This window comes from Lissotriton vulgaris, chromosome 2_2, assembly GCF_964263255.1.
Source record: "Lissotriton vulgaris chromosome 2_2, aLisVul1.2, whole genome shotgun sequence".
NCBI lineage: Eukaryota > Metazoa > Chordata > Amphibia > Caudata > Salamandridae > Lissotriton > Lissotriton vulgaris.
In genome coordinates, this window is record NC_141688.1 from 44,731,621 (window position 1) to 44,751,167 (window position 19,547).

The following is a 19,547-nucleotide window of genomic DNA, read 5'->3' on the forward strand; positions in this document are numbered from 1 at the left end:
TAGGTGTGAGATCACTCTCACCTCAGATATAGGTGTGAAATATCTATCACTGTAGATATTGGTTTGAGATCACTTTCAATGCAGATATAAGTGTGAGATCACTATAACTGCAGATATTGCTTCAGATATAAGTGTGAGATCGCTATTACTGCAGATATAGGTGAGATCACCATCACTGAAGATATAGGTGTGAGATCACTATCACTGCAGATATAGGTGTGAGATCACTATTACTGCAGATATAGGTGTGAGATCACTATTACTTCAGATATAGGTGTGAGATCACCATCACTGCAGATATAGATGTGAGATCACCATCACTGCAGATATAGGTGTGAGATCATGATCACTGCAGATATATAGGTGTGAGATTACCATTACTTCAGATATAGGTGCGAGATTACTATCACTGCAGATATAGGTGTGAGATAACTATCACTGCAGATATAGGTGTGAGATCACCATCACTGTACATATATAGAATACCTACATTTTTGGTGTACGATAGTTATTGGCATTGTAAATGACAATGCCTTTTATTTAATGTTTAATAACGAAAATAAAAATAAAAGGCATTGTCATTTACAATGTCAATAGCTCAAGCTGGTGTAAATGCGAGAACTATTGCATTGCAAATGCTTGTTTAGTATTAGGTAAGGGCATCTTACAATCTCGTAGTAGCTGTCAGAAAACCTTCAAGTACGCCATCTCCCCCTTTCACAAAGATATGGACAGAGATGTGTGTTGCATGGCATTACCTGGCAATACCATGTGAGTACTGCGTGCCCTGCTTGCTCTTCAGACCTGCCCGGAGCCTTAGCAGGTCCATGATAGGTTAGTGCTGGCTGTCGTGTCCCCATGTCATCTCAAACAAGTACCCAGCCACAGTAACACTCATGCTATCAGTCCCAGTGTCTCCTGTGACTTGCACAGTTGGGAAAGCGACAGCTTATACCCTCTTGCCTTAGCAGTAGGCGGTACTTCAGTTCACCGTGACCTTGAACAGTACAGGGCATAGTGCTGCCGCGCATCTGTTATGAACAAGGACCTTTCCTCGCCGCTTCTTTTCCTCCAATGGAAGGATCCTATTAGCACCCTGTGGGTGAGCCTTCCATGTTTTATCATTCTCGTCGAACTCACCCAGATCAGATGCACATCCAGGCTGATGAGTGGAGTGCATCCACACAGGCCAAAAAGGGGCCCCTGGAGTATCAGGCAGGAAGGCGGATTGCTCGGCATTTGGCTTGGTGCACCGTGCCCCAGGGGCTAACTCCTTCATTCCTGACAAATCTATTTACTCTTTTGGGAGAGTAATCATTTATTCCCATAGATTCCATTTAATCTAATGGGAGATGCAATCGGATTTCTATTTGGAGCTTTTGTTATTCCTGGTTATTAAATGTTCTCTCCTGGGAAATTAATCTTATACTCCCCTGAAGACCTGGTTAATATTTTAGGAGATGAATTATTTATGCCCGGAGACTCAATTTTAATCTATTAGCTGATGAATCTTTGGTATTTCAACAATTTTTTATTCCACTGGGACAGGAATCCTTTATTTGACCTTTTGATGACTGATGTACTTGTAGTTCTGGAGACTCAAATGTATTGAGAAATCAATTCTTTGTTCATATAGGTTGAAGTCTGTAGGGACAGGAGCCCTTTAGTTCAGAGAACTTGCAATTCGCCGTGGAGTCAGATACATTTAAGACAAAGGTCCCCGAAGATCCCACAAAAGACAAAATTCACGCCTGGCCATCTGTGGATGGAGAGTATTGTTATTTTGAAAGGTCAAAAGAGCCACATATCGAGAGCAGGGAAAGCCGTGCACCTCTCGGCAGCAACAGACTTCTTGGACGGGAATGCTTAGGGCATTTTATGAAGGGGATGATAACATGCTTGTTTGTTGTACAGGATGAATATATCATGTGGAGACTAATGTAGTAACGACATTTTAGAATATCTAAATTGACTGTAGGTACACAAACATTTGGGGCCATATATACTGATTGAGGTGCAAGAACCACATTCAACAGGGATCTATGCCATCAAATATTACTGCTCACTGAAGAAAATCTTCTAATATGGCGGATTTTACACTGCTGTGCGTTTAGGAATATGAGCAAAAAAAGGAAGTATCAGAGAAAGGATAATGTTATATATATATGACATTTCGAAATGCAAGAGGGTTTGGAATGGCAAAAGGTTTTCCTCAGCAAACATCTTGATTTTTTATTTTTGCATTTTGTTCGGTTTCATGAAGTTTGTGAATGATTTATTAAAACTAGTGGTGTTTGAAATTTGGTTATTTTGCTTTGCATAATTAGATCAAATTCTGCAAAAATTACTTGAAATTATTTGAAAAGGAAAACCACGCTTATCTATCATCCACACCCTTCCGGCTCCACCATTTCTCGTTTATGCAGACCCTCCCATTTTACCACTCATTTTGAGGTACACCCTTTCAACTCTACCGCTCCTTACTCAGGCACTGCCTTGCAGCTGTACCACTCATTATTCAGGCAGACCTCTCCAGCTCTACAAATTAATCGGGCACTATCTACTACTCGTTACTCAGGTACACCGCTTCGTTCTCTGCGACTCATTATTCAGGCATACCCCTCTGCCTCTACCATCTGTACACAGTTCCATCTATACCACTGTTTATTCATGCAGACTTCTGTAGCTCTTAAAACTTGTTATTGATGCGTACAGTTCCTTCTATACCACTGGTTAGCCATGCAGACCCCGCCAGCTATTGGGGCACATTTCCATCTATGCTACTGTTTACACATTCAGACCCCCCCAGTTCCACCACTTGTTACTGAGACTCATAGTACCACCTATGCTACTCTTTACACATTCAGACACCCTTAGCTTTACCGCTTGTTACTGATACTTATAGTACCATCTATGCTACGTTTTATCCATTTAGACTGATGGAGCTCAATGGTGCTCTTTGATTTGTTAGGGTGCATCATAATCACAAGTAGTCTGCACCTACATTTATTCCTTTGTCGTGTTAACATTTGGTTATTAGAATGTACTTTGTAATAACATGCGAAAATGCAAAGAAATAAATATGGCAGTTGTGTTTTGAATAATGTAACCCCTAGCATTTGTTTGTAATTAATTTAAAGTTGCTCATTTATAAATAGAATGCATTGATTTAAACGTGCACCAGAATGAAATTGTTCATAGATGTGGCTAATTGAGTTTAACATGTAGAAGTCATAGGCTGTTCTCAATGATTTGTGCATGATGTGTTTATGTAACCTGATAGTTTGTAAACGCTTATATAAAATTTTCATTTATATGCATATTCTTAGGGCCTATGTGCTTATTCTTATTTTGGCCGATTTCTGTGGGCCTGAAATGTTTACTCCGTGACGGCTCTCGTAGAAGGGGAAAAGGCTGAATTTCATGTGCATGTTGGATTTGCTCTGTTCTCACATTCTGTTGCAGGTGGAGAAAGTCGTCTTTGTTAGTTAGAATGACGCCTTTTGTTTTAGGAGTTAGGCTTGGGGAGGAGAGGATACTTTTATGCAAAGAATGCTGATAATTGGGAGACTGTGTTCTTTCTCACTGAAGGAGGCCTGAGCATCAAGGTCATCAAGCCAGGAGCTGGGAGTATTGAAACTAAATGGAAATTCACCTCTGAGAAGTGTCCAGCAGCATGAGGTGACCTGGATGCAAGTGGTGGGCGTGTTCTGTGTTTTGCGTTTTGAATTAGGGTCAGTGCCCCGGGGGTTGAAGCAGGAGAGGAGGTGAAGAGATGGATGGAGAGGGAAGGAGCATCTTAGAACGAGCTCTGTAGCTTTGGCTACTTGACCCATACAATTTGAGTGTACAACTTAAGAAGTATTCACACGCTGAGACCTTTTTCTGATCTTGCCTGGGGAATGTTAAGTAGGGTTATCACGATAGTAGTAGTGTAGAGACAGATTAATGCTTTTCACGTATCAAACCCAAATGTAGATGGATCTTGATGTGGGGGCATTCGTTGCCTGTGTTCTTGTTCTGGAATTTGACATTCTTTTTATGCTCCAGCGGTTAAACCTTGCCCATAGTTTTGGATTTTTATTATTTCCAATGAACTTCTACAACCTCCTCTTTTTTTTTTTTGTAACATCGTTTTTATTGCAGCACCAAAATAATTGTACAGACAATATCGTTATGGTATAGCCATTAAAACATAGCAAGAAGGCACATTATCAATTCTCTTCCCCCACCATACCAGGCACGTCTCCAGAAAGAAGACTAAGCTGCCATCGTGCTGAGTCCATTCCTTGCTGCATAGTTCAATGTCCGTCATCACATTCACAAGAAAAAGTGGACTGCTTTTGTAATTTTTGCCCCTCCCCCACCCCCATCAACCCCCCCTCCCCCCGCCGTCTTACAGTCCCGAATTCCCCCTCCCGTGGCAGCGCTGTGTGAAAATCCTAGTCAAAGTAAGGTCTGGTGTGTGCAAGAAGGTCCTATGCATTCACTAAGGTGTGTTCCTAGGTGTGCTGGTGGGGTTAGCTGCTACCGAGTCCTCCTCCTCTTCTTCCCCCTCATCATTATCATCCCGGAGCGCCTGCACCATCATTTCCCACGCTGTTGCCCTCTCCATGGCTTTCTCATCATCCGTCCTCCTAGCCATCTGGTACCTCAAAGTACTTTCACAGGCTGCCCACCGCAGACATTCACCATACCACCGTTTATACGTGGGCCCCACTTTTGACTTCCAATTCCTCGTTATTTCCCTCTTTGCAAGGATCAGCCCCAAATCTATAAATCGGCTGGTATTTTTATTTTTAGACGTGTGTGGAAACCAATGTAGGACCCCCACTGCCTTGGCGTACTGCATTTCCCTATCCGTAGCATTATTATGGGCCCTCCCAACTTCCTGCCAGTATTCCCCCAAGGCAGGGCAGTCCCACAGCATGTGACCCAGATCTGCACCAACTGTGTTACACCTGGGACAGGCCGCCTGTTCCACCCCAAAGTATTGCCGTATTTTCCCAGGCGTGAGGTATGCCCGATGAATAATATAAAAGTGTATGAGCTGGAACCTAGCGTTCCTTGAGCTTTTCCGCGCCCTTCGTAGCAACTGTCCCCAAGTTGTATCAGGGATCTCCATTTGGAGGTCCAACTCCCATTTAGCTTTCAAAGCTGCGAGCGGCTGCAAGGCCTCCCGCAACATTCTGGAGTACAGGCAGGTTACCGCTTTAAAGGTCCCGGCCGCCATCATCGTATATTGGCACGCCATGGATGTCGCCGGTTCCTGCAAACCCTCTCCCCAGTGGTCTTGCATGGCGCCTGTTACTGCCGCATGTAACAAGTAATCACCTCGCGGGAGGTCGAACCTCTCCTGCAACTCCTGAAACGGAAGCAACGCCCCATCCTCATACAAGTCGCCCAGCATTTGAACCCCAGCCTCCTCCCAGCCTAGTAATCGCGACCAGTCCCCTCCATGAGGCAGGGCTGTAACCATCCCCAGCGGAATCTATGGAGCATACATAAGGCGGACCCCTGCTCGTTTGCGCACCCGATTCCAACAAAGTCGGAACGTCTGTTCCTCCACTGTCAAATCCCTGACCAAGAGCTTCTGATGGAGCGTGATGTATGCCAGCACATGCCGCGGGGTGCCCTCATCTCTAGAATGCTCCAGGCCTCGATACACCCTCGCGACCTCCTGAGTGAAAGTCTGCAGCTGAGCCGCCAGATAATAACCTTCGAAATCGGGCACCGCCATGCCTCCCTCATCCTTGGGCCGCAAGAGGGTATCCAGCGCGATACGTCGCCTGCCCGTGCCCCAGAGAAACGCTATGGTCAATGATCTCAGGCGTCGAAATACGGAGCCCGGAATCCATACCGGAAGAGTCCTAAAGTAATACAACAGCCTGGGCAGAGCCACCATCTTAAGTAGGGAGACCCGACCAGCCAGTGAGAGTGGAAGAGTGGACCAGAAATCCATACACCCTCTCAGGGCAGTAATACAGCGATTAATATTGCCATCCAGCATATCCGTTGGGGTATGGTAGATGTAAACGCCAAGATAGTGCAGACAATGCGGTTCCCACCGGAGTTCCTGCGCTGTGAGAGGGCACGGCTCTCCCTGTCTCAGAGGGTATAGACAAGATTTGGGCCAATTGACCCTCAAGCCCGACAGCCGCACGAACAGCTCCAACAGACGCCTCGCCCCCAGTAAATCTGCTTCCGCATCAGCCAAGAACATCAGTAGGTCATCCGCATACAATGAGATGACATGCGGTCTGTCCCTGTATATCAGCCCCGTATAATGGCGGCCAGACCTGGCTTCCGCTGCAAATGGTTCCATTGCCAAAGCGAACAAGAGGGGAGAAAGGGAGCACCCCTGCCTAGTGCCTCGTCATACCGGGGTATTGCTTCGAGATCAATGAGCCCACTCTGACTCTAGCTGTGGCTTCCGTATATAGGACTTTGGTACAGGTGATATACCCGTCCCCCAGCCCTAAACGCCTCATCACCTCGTACAGATAGTCCCACTCAAGACTATCGAAGGCCTTCTCGATATCTATAGAGAGTACGAATGGAGTAGTGGCTTCCGACCACCGGGCCCCCATCAGCCTTGTAAGCCTGCGGATGTTATGGGTAGTGTTACGTGTCGGGATAAAGCCGCATTGATCCTTATGTATCAGACCGGTCATGTGGGTCAATAATCTATTTGCCAGGATTTTGCTCAGGATCTTGTAATCCGTCGTGAGCATAGACAATGGACGGTAGGATGAAAGGGCAGCGCCCTCTCTGCCAGGCTTTAACAATGGGATCATAAGGGCCTCGCACATGGAGCTCGGGAGTCTACCTCGTGATTGCGCTTCATTATAAACCAATTGCAGTTGCAGAGCTAGATACTCCAAGTATTTGCTATAAAACTCTATCGGGAGACCGTCAAGCCCCAGAGTCTTATTCCTAGCCATCTGCTTCACTGCACTCCCTATCTCCCCGATCGTTATAGGCCGACCCAACTCCTCTGCTTCCGAGTCCTCCAATCGTGGTAGCTGCAACCCTTCTAGAAAGGTGCCCAGCTCATCCGCCCCGCCCGTCTGTCCGCTCTCATACAAACCCTCGTAGTACGTCCTGAACCTATCCAGAATCCCGGCTTGGGTGTGGCAAAGCCCCTCCCCCTCCGCCTGAATCGCCATGATCGGCGCGCCCCGCCCGATCGGGTTGGCAAGCCACTCCAGCATCGACCCCGCCTTATCACCTTCCGCATGCGCCTTCGTCATATACGCCTTGTGGTCGAAGCTACGCAGCCGCTCCAATTCCACCGCTAGCGCTTCCCTGGCACCACTAATCCCTTCTTGAAGCTCGGGGTGATTCGGGCGTTCCCTCTCCTTCTCCCTCAATCATTTCTCTGCCTTCTCAAGATCATCTAGCAAAGTTTTACGAGCCCCTGCAGTGTTCCCAATACAGTGTCCCCTGACCACCACCTTAAACGCGTCCCACTCCACAGCTCTAGTGGAGGCGGAGCCACTATTCTCCTCAAAGTAGCGCGCTATTCGCTCCCCCAAGGCCTCCCTAAAGAGCAAGTCATCTAAGGCATCAGGTTGCAGCCGCTATGTTGGTACACAATTGATTTCCACCATCCAGTTCAGGGACAGCAATAAAGGGTTGGGGTCCGACATCGTGCGAGCCAAATACTCCGCGCGACCCACTGTTGAGAGCATATGTGATGAGCACAGAAACGCATCCAGTCTAACATGCAGGTCATGTAAATGTGAATGAAAGGAATAGTCCCTCGTGGTGGGGTGCAGTGTTCTCCAGACGTCCCCCAGGTCCCAACTCTCCTGCCATTCCAGTCTGCGCTTCGCTACCCTGTGTACTGGGGATGCGTGCAGTGGGGGATGAGATCTATCCAAATCAATATCCACCACTGAGTTAAAATCCCCCCCCCATGAGCATTGGCCCTGCCAAATAATTCGCCAGTTTGCCCGAGAGTGTCGTTAGAAAAGCGGGCAAATCTACATTTGGGGCATACACGCTGCAGAGAGATACCACCCTGCCCCTGAGTCTCCCCTCCACCACCACAAACCTACCCTCTGGGTCCACCACCGTCTTGGTGACCTAGAAAGGGACCCCCACCTGTATCCAAATCAATGTCCCCCTCGCAAAGGCCGAATATGTCGTGTTAAACAGCTGCCCCCTCCACCTTCTTTGCAGTGCAATTCCCTCCTGCTTGGTGAGATGCGTTTCTTGTAGGAAAGCTATATGCACGCCCCTACGCTTTAGATACGCGTGAACCTTGTGTCTGCGCACCATAGTATGGAGACCCCGCACATTCCAGGTCACACATTTCAGAGCCCCCGTACTAGCCATGTCCTCTTGCACATACAGACAGAACAATAATAGCCATCGGCCATGCGCTTTTGCCAACAACGTGCTGCCCCTCCCTCCCACTCCAAACAAATGAACCCCCCACCCCCAAAAACAACCTGAGCGTCCCCAACTACTCTCGGTTCCCACCCCCCCAGGACAGGCCCCCCCACAATTGGAAGCAAACCCATCCAAACTATCACAACCAACTATCCCTCAAAGGAAGGCACTATTATTCGCAATCTCCACTGCGATGACCGTAAGGGCCAGTAGGGCGCGGACCGATGTCGAGAGGGTTCGTTAAAGCAAATCAATCCCGCCTATCCCGCCCCATGATTCCCCCATAATAGATTCACGAAATCCCATACAACAGTAAACTGCGCTCACGGGCACAGCGCCCCAGTGTCTGACCAGTAGGCCGCTCCTCCAGTCCAGCGGTTCATGCCTCGACTATCTCCCCAGATGTCTGCGGTGTCACTATAGGGCCTTTGGCTCCACCAAATTCCGAGAGCCCCGTCTCCTACCCCGTGCCCTGCTCATCAGAGTCCGTGCCCTTCCCGGACTGGCTTCTGGCCGTGCTAGATAGGTCCACAACCGCCTGTAGGGCCGCCTTCCTCTCTGTCTCTGTTTGTGACACGGATGGTTTTCCAATTCTCCGGCGATTTTTACGAATCCGTTGCGACTTCCTGATCGGCTGTGTTTCTCTAGCCTCCTCCGCCCTGGCCTTAGCTCCGTCCGTTCCAGCTTTATAGGTGTCCCACCAGGCCCAAGCATCCGCCGAGGTCGTGAAAAAGAGCGACTTTTCATCCACCACAACTCTCAGCTTCGCTGGGAAGAGCAGGGAGTATTTTATGCCCTCTCCACGGAGCTCACGCTTGAGGGACAAGAAGTCTTTGGGTCTCAAAAGTGAAGTCCGGGAACATGGTGACTCTGTTGTTGTCTACTTGAAAGGGTCCCGCTTCCCTCGCCCTCTGTAGTAGCCAGTCCCGGTCCCTACAATGGAGCAACTTGAACACCACCGGGCGAGGCGGCAGGCCCGGGGCCGGAGGTCGAGCCGGAACCCTGTGGGCCCGTTCCAGGGAGAAGAAAGGAGATAGTCCCTCTGGTGCCACCTCAGTGCGTAGCCAGTTGTCGAGGTAGCCCACCATATCGTCGCCCTCAATTTTTTCCGGTAGGCCCACGAGGCGAACATTATTGCGCCTACTCCTGTTTTCCGCAACCTCGGCCCTCCTCTCCAACATCTTCAGCCTATCTAGAGCATCCGCCATCTGCGCTTTCACATCTGCGTGGTCCGGGGCCAGTTCCTGAACAGTGATCTCCATAGACTTGACTCTGTCCTTAAGTTTATCATGATCTGCTTTCAGGAGACCCAAGCCCGTCGCCACCTGGGCGATGTCCTGCTGTAGGGCATCTTTCGTGGTTGCGATGGCCTCCAATATGCGGTCCTGCATGCGCTGGAGAGCAGACTGGTCGCGATCCGCTCCATCCGCCGCCTCCGTGTCAGTCGCTCCGTCCCCCTTCCCTTTTGGTTTCACCATCTCGACTGCAGCTGGTAGGGGCCTCTAGGGTCCCTTTGTCCTCCTCACTGTCTCTGCACTGCAGAGCTCCGCCACTGGAGAACTCCCCGGGCAATAGGACCAGAGACCTAGGATGTCCTCAGGGCTGTGGACTCTGCTCCGATCGCACTAGATGGTGCAGTACCCGGGGGTCCACTGCTGCCGCTGAGCCTCAAGGTGCCAGTTTGTGCTCGGATAATCGGGAACGTCGTCACAAAGCCGCCTCCATTTTAGGACTTCGTCGGCGAACGTAATTGTGGTCACGATTCCCAACAACTCGCACCAGCGTGAGGAAAGTTCACCCGTGCCCACCGAGAAGGTCAAGAGGGGCCCTCCAGTCTAATAAACACTGCCAGTAATAGAGCAGCAGGAGAATCCGGTCTCGCGCTCCCGTCGTTGCTTTGTCCAGGCCTCAGGGCGCCATCTTAGATCGACGGCATCACACCCGGTGCTGGTCTTCAAAGTCAAATTTCAGGACAAGGAACAGCTCCAGGTCGTCCACTCTGAACGCTGTATCTTCCGCGATGACTTCAGATTATGAATTATCCCAGTTTTACTGGAATTCGCTCGGATAATCAGGATGATATTCGGGATCGGGCGCGGAGCTGCGGGCTCACGCTGCCTACCTCCTCGGCATCCAAGCCACGCCCCCTCTACAACCTCCTCTTGAGCTGTCTGTATGTCCAGTTATTAATCGCTTTGTAATAAACCCACTAACTTGGAATTAGGAGTCTGTGATTCTTCAGTAATGTTCTTTTAAAGTTATTAATTGCCATGATGAGTAATTTCTCCCCTGTACACTTCTCAGCAGGTAACAAAGGTTCATTGACCAAGGGCTCTGCAGTAGATTTGTAGAGAGAAACCCTGCCCTATCAGTTGGTAGCAAGAGGACGGATACCTCTGCAGTGAGGGAATAATTTAGGAAGTTAGGGAAAGTTAGTCATAGATCCCCAAAGAGCCCAAAGGATGAAAGCCCAGAGGATCGAGAGTGGAGGATGACAGACTTTGGCGGAGACCGACGGAGAGTGATGGTGTGGCAGGAACAGCGGTTCACAGTAGAGTGAGTATGAATAGGGATGTGTGTGTTGCATTGTGGTGATGATTTGATTGTGTAATGTCTTGCAGAGTTGGGATGAGAGTCAAGTGATTGTGCTTTCGGGCTGAACGCGCGTGATCCATGTGATTTGTTTTGGTTTTCATGTCAGGCTCAATGAGTAACCTATGATCCCAGGATAGGTTTTTGGTGTAGAAGACACCAGTTCTTTAATTGTCTGACCAGTGTTTGTGGGACTAGTGGAGTGCTATCAACAACCCACTAGTGATGGGAAAACAAGTGTGAGAGAGCTTGACAGAGTCGTGTGAGAAGCTATTGCACAAGGGTGGATCACAGCGATTCGAATGGGCAACGCAGGTTGTTGGTCACTGTGTGTGAATGGGTTTGAGCGAGTGGATCCAATTGATTTGTTTATCTGAGGGTCCGGCCGTTCGTGGACAGACGGTCTGAGGTGACTGTCCAGTTGTTTCACAGACAGGCGTTTGCCAGACATGAGGCAGACAATTTCTTATGACTGTCTGGTCGTTTCGTGGTCAGAAGGTTGGAGATGTGACTGCCCGGTCGTTTGGTGGACAGACAGTTAATTGTTTCTATGCATGAGGTGTGTGAATGTGTAAGAAAGAGATTGTGAAGGAGGGTGAACTGCTGTCTGAAGGGGCATAGTGTGGTCAGAGGGAGATTTGGCTTTTCCATGTTCTGGTTCATTTAGATTAGAGGCGCTGTATCAGTTAAGCACAGTGATGGCATCATTGCGATCTCCACCTTGACCTACACAGTTTGAAGCAATAGATGCGTGGATGAGAGCAGCACAGGGAAAAGAAAAGGGAGAAAACTCAAGGAAGGATGAAAAAAGGCAATGAAGGCATATCAAGATTGGGCCACACAGTTGAAGTAGTGGAGAGTAGACACCATTGAGGGAGAGGGACTATTCCCAATGTTAGTGAAAACAGGAGACACTCAGAAGAGGAAGGAAGTGGACGATAGTGACACCAATGAAAGCATGTTAGATAGGTTGCTAGCAGAGGATCCGCCGCCATACAATCCAACTTCAGAGGAAGGAAGGTGAGTGCTGATGGAGGGAATAGGAGAACCAAAGGCGAGTCCTAGTGCAAGAGTAGTGGGAACAATTTCAACTGGAATGGAAGGAATAGGGATGCAAGCATTGAGGAGTGCCGGTCACCATCGGTCCAATAGTGTCAATATACGATCCGGGTCAAGTAGAAAACAATAGTCACACAAGTAGAAAGCAATGGTCAAACAAAGTCAGCAGTTCTGATTTGATGATGTGCAAATAGAGGTCCCATGGGGAGGATGACAGGAGGAGTTGATCAAGCAGCTTCTGGGAGTGAAAATGTCCCACGGAGCACAGCTGAAGGGAGTCACCACGGAACTCAGAGCAGTGGAAGTGGACAGCTGAGTAGTACCTCAAGTTAGGGAATGATTAAAGCTGCTATAAGGGCCAAAGTGCTAGATATAGTGAGGTTAAAGACGGAAGCAGATGAGATGACAAGTGGAAATCTGCCTCTGGAAAGGATGGTACTTTATGAACTGGATGACCTGGTGTTTGTAGCAAAGAATGTGACCCGAAAGGCAAGAAAAGCCCATGAGAAACTGACAGATTTAGCACAGAGGTATGATGTGGATTTGTCCAAGATGAAAATTTTGCAGAAAAGTCATAGGTTAAATTACAGTGATCAAGAATTGGAAGACAAAAGAGTCATAGGATTGAAGACGCATATTCAAGAATTGATTGTAGGGATACCCGCATTAAGCCTGCTTGACAAGTGGGAGGAAAGTCTGTCCAAGAAAAAGAGTGTCAAAAAAGGCATAGTAGATACACCGCCTCATGGAAGTGGGACAGCATGAGCATGAGTAGAGGCTTGCCCATTGCGAGAGATAAAGAGAGGAGGGTATGTGCTTGTGCCTTGGAGCAGGGGTGATTTGGCAGCTTTTACAAATGATTTTCCTTGGCTGAAGGAAAAGCTTGTTGAGTGGCAGAAGCGAGTTGATTGCTTTGTCAAGATTTCAAAAGTATTGTAGACCTTACCTTGTTTGACATTGTAGTACCAAGTAATTTGTGGTCTGCTTATAAAATTGCTGTTGAATGGCCAATTTCAGAACCTGAGCGAGACCCTATAATTCATGATACTTTACCTATAGTTATAAAATGTTTGAGCAGGTAATTCACATGGTTACAGTCCAAGGTTTCACTACAAGATATTGATTGGGTTAAAATAGATCAAACTACCCAAGAGCCCAAGGAATCAGTTCATGCTTATTAAGAAAGGCTCTTGCAGGCCTTTAAGAAGTATAGTGGAGTGGACACTCTAGATTCAAAGGACATGGGACAGTTTGTTTCCCATTTCGTCCTAGGATTAAGGCCAGAAATTAGCTTTATAATCCAACAGCATTTGATCTGTTGGCAGAACAAATCTGTGGATAAAATTCTGCGGTACACTAGAAATTGTAGTGATGAAGTAGACTCAAAGCATAGGAAGCTCAAGGATAAGCTGATGCTAGTCCAGATGAGAAATGCGGATAGGGTGGACCAAGCACAGCTGAATGGAGGAAAGTTAAGATGAAGACAAAGAAACAATCACGGAGGAGCTCAGAATGCGTTAGGTCAGGCAAGAGGGAAACCCATAGACCCCAAACTGGGGTAGACCTTGGTACCCAAAAGAGACCCACTGCAAGTGTAGGTCATGTCCAGCTAATCAGATCCAGGATGAGAAAGTAGAGCAGGTGCTGGAGGGGGTTTGAGTCCACAAGTAGAAAGTACCCCAACCTCCGAGAATCCCTCAAGGAAATTGGATGTACCAGCAGATGCCATTCATCAAGACTTTCGATGAATTCGATTCAGACCCGTTGCAATGACGGTGCCTAAGGGGGAAGGAAGACTGTACTCTTGGAGACTCTTGGAGGTAGACCAGAGAGGACTGTATGTGGAGGCAGATGTTGATGGTCATCCTATCATTTTTCTGATTGATACTAGTGCTACCCATCTACTGTGAGATCTGCATAGTCCCAAACCTACCCCTCTCAGGACAATCAATCCAAATTGTAGAAGTTACAAATAAGAGAATGACCATTCAATTGACAGATGAGATACCTGTGAGAATAGGAACTTTCCACAATCAACACCAATTTATGGTGTGCAATTCACGTCCAGTCTGCTTGCTGGGTGGTGATCTTTTGTGTGAATTGAATTGTACCATCTATTGCACGCCCAAAGGAGTAGAGTTGCAGACTAATAATGATGACAATGCATTCAAAGTGGCGAATCAGAATCTCTGCATAGATATATATCCTGTATTGACAGTTGAAGAACTACTACTCGACTTGAGAGATTCAGTCTCTCTGGATGTATGGGATTCCACGGGGGAAGAGATAGGATTGATTAAAGGGGTTGAGCCGGTTAAGATTCAGATCAAGCCAAATGCGGAGTTCCCGGGAGCGCTCCAGTACAATCTAACGCCGGAACGGTGGCAGGAATCAAGCCTGTAGTTGAGTTCATGATCGAACAGGGAATCGTGAAGGAGATAATGGGGAGCCCATGCAATTCCCCTATAATGGGACTGTGGAAACTGAGTGGGAAGTTCAGAATAGTGCAAGATCTGCGAAAGGTCAACACGATTGTAGTTCCATGTTGTCCTCTGGTACCGAATCCATCAGTGATCTTATTTCAATTTCCATGTGAAGCTGAATGGTTTACAAGGATTGATTGATGTCAGGTATTCTTTTCAATACCCTTACACGAGGAGGGAGACAATTTTAGTTTGCTTTCTGTCTGGAAAATCGTATGTTAACATGGTGTCGTATCTCACAAGGGTATACAGAGAGTCCATCGTTTTCAATAAGATTTTGAAATAGAATCTTGAGAGTCTGGTACTGCCACCTAATTCAGTTCCTGTGCAGTATATTAATGCCCTTTTGATTGCGTCCAAAACAGAAGACGCTTGCAGGATCAATACTGTTGCCTTGTTAAATCACTTGGTAGAAAATGGAAACAAGGTGCCCCAGTGCAAACTACAGTACTGTTTAACTGAGGTTCAGTATTTGGATCATCGCATTGAGAAAGGCAAGAGGAAGGTGCAATGAGGCTAATATAAACATGACTGCGCCTACCACACAAAAGGAAGTCAGGATGCATATGGGAATGGTTGGGTACTGCAGGCAGTGGACTCCCAACTTGTTACTGAAGGTGAAAGCTATGCAGAGGTGTATACACAAGGATGTGAGGGATCCAGTACCATGGAATAATGACTGATTGATTGCGTTCTTGGAACTGAGAGAAAGCTTGGGTCGCGCTCCGGCTCTAGGAATGCCTGATTACAAAAAATCGTTTTTACTATTTGTTAGATTGGCCGGTCTCGGGTGGGCAGGGGTGAGTACCTCTGTCCCAGCCGGGACCTGCCACCTCTAGTTAGGATAGGGGGTTATCCCCTTAGTAGTATCACCAAGCAGTCAGAGTGAACCTCGAGGGCCAGTGTAAAGCATTTATGATCATATACAATAATATCTTGCCACACTACAAACGGACACCACACATGTTTTCTATGAAAATATAGTATCCTTTATATGTTGATTTATCACAAGGCCCAAAGACAGTAAAATTCCACAATAAGTCAGTTCGGGTTGGGTTCGAGTAGCTAGGGCGACTCGGGTACTCACAGTCCAAGAGTAGGGGTGTGATTCTCGAGGTACGAGCCGCGACAAAGTCAGCAGGGCTCGTGATGTTGAAATGCTTCGCGTACAGGAGGTACGTCTCTCAAGGCAGGAGCCGCTACGAGGTCAGCAGGGCTCATGATGGTGAAAGGCTTGGTGCACAGGAGGTGCGTTTCTCAAGGTACGATCCGCGACAAAGTCAGCAGGGCTCGTGGTGGTGAAATGCTTTGCGTACAGGAGGTACGATTTGCAAGGTCCGAGCCGCGACAAAGTTAGCAGGGCTCGGTATGGTGAAATGCTTCGTGTACCGGAGGTACGATTCTCAAGGTCCGAGCCGCGACAAAGTCAGCAGGGCCCGGGATGGTGAAATGCTTTGTGTACCGGAGAGACGATTCTCAAGGTCTGAGCCGCGACAAAGTCAGCAGGGCTCGGGATGGTGAAATGCTTTGTGTACCGGATGTACGATTCTCAAGGTCCGAGCCGCAACAAAGTCAGCAGTGCTCGGGATGGTGAAATGTTTTGTGTACCGGAGGTAAGATTCTCAAGGTCCGAGCTGTGACAAAGTCAGCAGGGCTTGGGATGGTGAAATGCTTCGTGGACCGGAGGTATGATTCTCAAGGCCCGAGCCGCGACAAAGTCAGCAGGGCTCGGGATGGTGAAATGCTTTGGGCACCGAAGGCACGATTCTCAAGGTCCGAGCTGCGACAAAGTCAGCGGGGCTCGGGATGGTGAAATGCTTCAGGTACCGGAGGTACGATTATCAAGGTCCGAGCCGCGACAAAGTCAGCAGGGCTCGGGATGGTGAAATGCTTTGCGTACAGGAGGTACGATTCTCAACGTCTGAGCCGCGGCAATGTCAGCAGGGCTCGGGATGGTGAAATGCTTTGCGTATAGAAGGTACGGTTCTCAAGGTCCGAGCAGCGACAAAGTCAGCAGGGCCCGGGATGGCGAGATGCTTTGTATACATGAGGTACGATCCGTGAGCCGCAACGAAGTCAGCAGGGCTCTCTTGTCCAAAAAGCGATCTGATCTCCAGTTCAAGGAGTCCCTAGTTATATCCCAGAAGGTCTTTGATCAGGTAAGGTTTCTGTTGTGGGTCTTTTTGGCCATATGGCACCCCCGTACTTTGAAGGAGGGAGGCTGGGGTGTCAGACGCTCTGTGGGAAGTGAGGCCGGCATTGTTGCTAGCAGGACACTTGCCAGAACTACCCTGCCTCTCTTATCTGGTGGCAGCTAGCTACCTCCAGGCTGTGGCAGATAGCCCAGACATTCGACTACACATCTGGGGCCTACTACGAGGTTAGGAATTTGGACATTTCTCTTCAAAGGTCATTTCTATGCTCCGGGTCTAACCTTCATTCCCTGTCAAGAATGTCTCATACACCCCTGATGTTAGGGACACTAATTTGGAGTTCCTACCATCTACTCCAAGTCAGATACACTGTTCATGGTTATACTTTGAAAGGGAGCACTTGCACCGTGGCCCTGGTTAGCAGGGGTGCTGTACTCAGCGCGTCTTAGTCCAGCACAAAAAAAGGGGTCATACCTGAAAAGGGTGAAAAAGTGGATGGGGGACCCACGCCAAGGATGTCAGATCTAACACGTGTCCCCCCCCAGCTGAAAGGCAGAAAGAACTACCCATCCCATAGGCTAAGGCGGAAGAATCTTAACAGACCATCAGCGTTGGCGTGGTCTGTGCCAGGCCGGTGCTCTATGGTGAAGTCCATCCCCTGTAGGGAAATGGACCATCTCAGCAATTTTGTATTTTCCCCTCTCATCTGCATTAACCACCTGAGGGGCCGGTGGTCCGTTTGTACCCGGAAGTGAGCCCCAAATATGTATGGCCTTAATTTCTTGAGTGCCCATACCACCGCAAAAGCCTCCAGCTCAATGGTACTCCGTCTCCGTTCCGGGGATAGTAACCTCCTACTAACGAAGGTTACCGGTTGGTCTAGGCCTTCCTCATTCAGCTGTGAGAGGACCGCTCCTATGCCGTGCTCTGAGGCATCCGTCTGGACAACAAATTCTGTTGAGAAGTCAGGGGCTCGAAGTACTGGTGCTGTGCACATGGCCGCCTTCAAGGCATCAAATGCTTTCTGACAGGTGGGAGTCCAAAGGACTTTCTTGGGCTGTTTCTTGGAGGTGAGATCCGTCACAGCCCCTACAATGCTTTCATATCCCTTGATGAACCTTCTATAGTAGCCGGTAAGTCCTAGGAAGACCCTCACCTCTGTTTGGGTCGTGGGAGGATCCCAAGCCAAGATGGCCGCAATCTTGGGCTGGAGGGGCGCCACTTGGCCGCTGCCTACCTGGTGTCCCAAGTATACTACTGACCCATGGCCAATCTGACATTTACTAGCCTTGATGGTGAGGCCCACTCGGTGCAGGGCCAACAATACTTCCTAGAGGTGTTGCAGATGTTCGTCCCAGGTGGTTTTGAACACTGCAATGTCATCTAGGTAGGTGGCGCTGAATTGCTCCAGCCCTGCCAATACCCGGTTGACCAGTCTCTGGAAGGTGGCAGGGGCATTTTTCATTCCAAAGGGCATTACCCGAAAATGGTAGTGCCCATCGGGGGTGGAGAAGGCTGACCGCTCTTTTGCTCCTTCTGTGAGGGCAATCTGCCAGTACCCAGAGGTGAGGTCAAAGGTACTGAGGTACTGGGCAGAACCCAGGCGGTCAATGAGCTCGTCGGCTTGGGGAATAGGGTGAGCGTCCGTCCGGGTAACGGCATTGAGTCCACGGTAGTCCACACAGAACCTTAGTTAAGGGGTGGCACCGGGCGCGGCAGCCTTGAGGACCAGAACCACTGGGCTGGCCCACGGACTGTCAGAGGACTCAATTACTCAGAGGGTGAACATTTTGGAGACTTTCTCCTTAATGTAGGACCTGACCCTGTCTGTGACCCTGTAAGCCTTGTACCTCACAGGCATGCTGTCCCCGGTGTCTACATCGTGGACACACCAACTGGTGACACTGGGGACCAAAGAGAAGAGGTCTGAGAATTGGCTCAATAACTGGAGACAGTCTCAGTGTTGCTCTGGGGTCAGGTAGGGGGAAAGGCAAACACCGTCTACTGACCCATCTTGTTCCTGAGCACACAGGAGGTCGGGTAGAGGTTCTGTCTCCTCTTCCACTCCATCATCGGCGGCTAGGAGCATGCCCACTTCGGACCTCTCGAAGTGGGGCTTGAGACAGTTTACATGGAGGACCCGTAGAGGGTTCCGGGGGGACTGCAAGTCCACTAGATAGGTGACTTGGATTTTGCGCTCCACTATCTTGAAGGGACTGGTCCCCTTGTCCTGGAGAGCACAAGGCTCCACTGGGGCCATCACCCACACTTGCTGCCCAGGCTGAAACTCGACGAACGTGGCATTCTGGTAATACCAGCGTTTCATTTCCTCCTGGCTGGCTTCCAGGTTCACCTCGGCGAGTTCCTGAATTTTTGGGTCTGATTCCTTAAGGCCAACATGTATCTACACACGTCCTGGAGTGTGTTCCTGAGGGCAGTCTCCCAGCCTTCTTTAATCAGAGTCTGGGGTCCTCGGACAGGATGGCCATAGAGGAGTTCAAAGGGGCTGAACCCTAGGGACTTCTGTGGTACCTCCCGATATGCGAACAGTAGGCATGGTAGGAGGACGTCCCACTTACACCTCAGGGGCTCCTCCAGGCCCATAATCATGCCTTTAATGGTCCAGTTGAAACATTCCACCAGCCCATTTCCTTGGGGGTGGTAAGGAGTGGTGAATTTGTAAGTAACGCCACACTCCTGCGACAGGGACTTCATATACTTCGAGATGAAGTTGGTCCCCCTGTCACTCACTACCACACTGGGGAATCCCACACGGGAGAAGATCCCCATCAGGGCCCGGCCCACCACGTGGGCCGTCACTGTTCGGAGTGGTACGGTTTCAGGGTACCAGGTGGCATGG